Raw genomic sequence first — 3,734 nt, 5'->3', positions numbered from 1 at the left:
TCCCTCTGTCTCTCTCTGCTCCTCCACCTCCCTCTGTCTCTCTCTGCTCCTTCACCTCTCCGTCTGACTCCTCCACCTCCCTCTGTCTCTCTCTGCTCCTCCGCCTCTCCACCCCTGTCTGCTCCTCCACCCCTGTCTGCTCCTCCACCCCTGTCTGCTCCTCCACCCCTGTCTGCTCCTCCACCCCTGTCTGCTCCTCCGCCTCTCCACCTCTGTCTGCTCCTCCACCTCTGTCTGCTCCTCCACGTCTGTCTGCTCCTCCACCCCTGTCTGCTCCTCTCCCTCTCCCTCCCTCCCTCCCTCCCTCCCTCCCTCCCTCCCTCCCTCCCTCCCTCTCTCTCTCTCTCTCTCTCTCTCTCTCTCTCTCTCTCTCTCTCTCTCTCTCTCTCTCTCTCTCTCTCTCTCTCTCTCTCTCTCTCTCTCTCTCTCTCTCTCTCTCTCTCTCTCTCTCTCTCTCTCTCTCTCTCTTCCTCCTCCCTCCTCCGCCCCAGACTCTGTTTGTTGCACAAACCTCCAGAGTTTGATTGTAACAAAAAAAAAAAACAAGTTGAACTCCGAGAACAAAACGAAAAATTAAGTTCTGATTACGATTATGGGACGTGACACTTTGCTGATTTCGAATCAGCGAGGCCAAATCTCACAAAGCCTGTCACCGGCGGAGGCTCTGCTTGGCAAATCCCTCCCCAATCAAAAGTTTTGCTCTATATAATTTTACGCAATCAGATTTCTCCACAGTCATCCAGTGCAATCAGGTAATCAGAGGGGAGCATTAACAAGACAAATGGGCTCTAAAAAGTGGGTGCACTCTGCCTGGAGGAAGTCCCCGCGGAGAGGGCCCTCTCTCCACCCTGATTACCTCTATCACCCTCATACGGCGCCGCGCCCCCCGCCACACGCCCGCGGGCGCGCCCCGCACGTCGCCGTCACCGCGGCGATGAATGTCATTAAGCCGTTGTCGAGGTGACGGGCGGCAGGGGGGGGGGGGTGTTGCTCTTAACACACCTTGGTCAAGTGATTAGTCAGGGGCCGTTGGGCCGCGGCGCGGTGTAGCGTAGCGTACGGGGCGTGGAGCAGGGCTCTGCTCACGACCCGGTCTGTGGACTCGCTGGGACGCGTGCGTACGGAGGCTGGGCCCCCCGGGGGGTCCGCAAGGAACCGCGGGGGGGTCCGCGGGGAACCGTCGCAGTGCAGCAGCAGCTGTAGGACGTGATGGTAAGGTTTACTCAGCTAATGAAGGGCTGATTAGCCGCTGCTCCAGGTGAAATCAAGAACCGATGAGCCTGGGAAAGAGGAAAACAACCTCCTGAAAACAGTCTGAGCAACAGCCAGACAGCTAAACAGTGCGTGGCTGATGTTCAGGAGGAGTGTCTGTATTTTAGCTTCAACAACCGATCCCCACTTGTGTAGTGTCATGGCATGACAACACACAAATGCACTTATGCTTCAAGTTTTGTGTTTATTGAGTCATTTTGGAGATGCTTTTATGCAGGGTGAGCGACAGTGAACGCAGACGCAGGTCATGGAGCAGCAGGTAGGGGTTATGCATCATCGTAGGAAAACAGGTCATCTCCCACCAGTCAACTCTGGACACTGAGGATGGTCTGTGTTGGTCTGGGGTCAAACAGCACAGCTGCTGCTCTGTCCAACCGTTGCGTCAGCCAGGTCCTGTGAGATTATGATGGTCTTGTGTTCATTTGCAGTAATGACCCCTGGTTAACTGCATACGTTCTCCTATTGACTTATCAGAGCAAAGTGTTCTTTTGACTCGGGTCAGGGCCTTAAGGTTGACCTAGTTTTTCACATTATTATTCAGAACATAGAACAGAGTCAGGATCAGGAGTTAGGGTTCAGAGAGAGAGAGAGAGAGGATGGGCTTCAGAGAGAGAGAGAGGATGGGCTTCAGAGAGAGAGAGAGAGAGAGAGAGGATGGGCTTCAAAGAGAGAGAGAGAGAGAGGATGGGGTTCAGAGAGAGAGAGAGAGAGGATGGGGTTCAGAGAGAGAGAGAGAGAGAGAGAGGATGGGCTTCAAAGAGAGAGAGAGAGGATGGGGTTCAGAGAGAGAGAGAGAGAGGATGGGGTTCAGAGAGAGAGAGAGAGAGAGAGAGGATGGGTTCAGAGAGAGCGAGAGCGAGAGAGAGAGAGAGAGAGAGAGAGAGAGAGAGAGAGAGAGAGAGAGAGAGAGAGAGAGAAAGAGGATGGGGTTCAGAGAGAGAGAGAGAGAGAGAGAGAGGATGGGGTTCAGAGAGAGAGAGAGAGGATGGGGTTCAGAGAGAGAGAGAGAGAGAGAGGATGGGGTTCAGAGAGAGAGAGAGGATGGGGTTCAGAGAGAGAGAGAGGATGGGGTTCAGAGAGAGAGAGAAGATGGGGTTCAGAGAGAGAGAGAGGATGTGGTTCAGAGAGAGAGAGAGGATGGGGTTCAGAGAGAGAGAGAGGATGGGGTTCAGAGAGAGAGAGAGGATGGGGGTTCTACTCACAGAGATCCTCCTGCCAGCAGGGTTATGGAGCTGGCTGGTTCCATCGTTGAGCAGCCTTTTTTTTATAATTCTCGTTTTGGACGTCGCCCCAGACTCCGCCCCTGGGTTGACGCCAACGCTAAGAGGAGCCTCCTTCAGTACATTGGTACAAGATATCAATGACAATACATTAAAATCATCTCTGGACTGCTGGCCAACTGGAGAACCGCTCTGCCAAGACTTCCATGATACCATCGATACCATCTTTATTATTATCCCTCAGCCAATCATTCAAATCTTTTGACCAATCACGACTGCCTTTATTCAGATCGATCACCAATCAGAGTGCCTTTTGTTTTAACCTACGGCTAATCAGAACCCTGCTTTGATCTTATCGTCAGGCCAATCAGAACCCACCATCATTCTGAATCATTCATCCAATGAAAGAAAGCCCTCTCTATTTCAAATCATTTGGCCGAGTGATTCTTGGCTGTGAAAGAGTTGGTGAAAAAGAAGTGTGTTAACGACAAAGGACAACAGCGGACTGAGAGAGAGGGCCCCTCGGCCCCTAATGAAGACTGTTCACAGCCAGAGGCTCTGGTCCTCATCAGGGTGTTCTGCACGTGGCTCTGGTGTCGGGGACACTCAGCCAATTACGGGCAGGAGGACTCATGGAGAGGACTCATGGAGCGCCACAACGGAGCCCCCGCCACCGCTCAGCGCGCTACGCTCTGACGTACGACCGCCTCAGCGCTCACATCGCCTGGCATGGTCCTGTGTGGTCAGCAAGGACTCGTGTGTATGAGGTGAACCGCATTTCAGAGCTTGATTCGGCCAGCTCCATGTCCGTCCTGCTCTGTGTTGAGGAAGGCGACGGGTTGGAGACCAGTCTGGGACCGCCCTGATCATCGTTCTTCCACTCCGGAGCACTTTTGTTTATCGGATTTACATACAGGCCCCCCCACAGCAGCTGGCGTCCACCTTATCTCAGGTCTGACCGGGACCAGATTACGGACCCTATCTTTCATTTGGTTCATTGTGCATGAAGGGTAATGGCCCAGAGATAAGTGTTTCCTCTGACCGGGACCAGAACCAATCTCTTTCGGACACGGCTGCCGTGCCGAGCTATTTGCTGGCCGGTCGTACGGATGTTGGGGGGGCTTGGGTGTGGGGGGGGGGGGGGGGGGGCTAAGCTCCGCGCCGCTGTGGGCTTCAATCTTTCAATCCGACAGCCTCTTTACCATCGCAAAGCTCGGCTGCTCGCGCGGAGGCCTGCGATCA

At 54.0% G+C, this 3,734-nt stretch overlaps 1 long non-coding RNA gene across 1 annotated transcript; it reads right to left on the bottom strand.

The window, feature by feature from the left end:
• Nucleotides 1-1,436: 1,436 nt before the first annotated feature.
• Nucleotides 1,437-3,612, bottom strand: LOC115555525 (uncharacterized). The gene is made up of 2 exons (XR_003978882.1): nt 2,475-3,612; nt 1,437-1,665 (listed from the first exon to the last, which is right to left on the bottom strand). It is a non-coding gene; the product is annotated as an uncharacterized LOC115555525 (long non-coding RNA).
• Nucleotides 3,613-3,734: the final 122 nt, after the last annotated feature.

This window comes from Gadus morhua, chromosome 12 (assembly GCF_902167405.1).
Source record: "Gadus morhua chromosome 12, gadMor3.0, whole genome shotgun sequence".
Lineage (NCBI taxonomy): Eukaryota > Metazoa > Chordata > Actinopteri > Gadiformes > Gadidae > Gadus > Gadus morhua.
The sequence above is the reverse complement of the archived record's forward strand: the minus strand, read 5'-3'. Positions and strand labels throughout refer to the sequence as shown.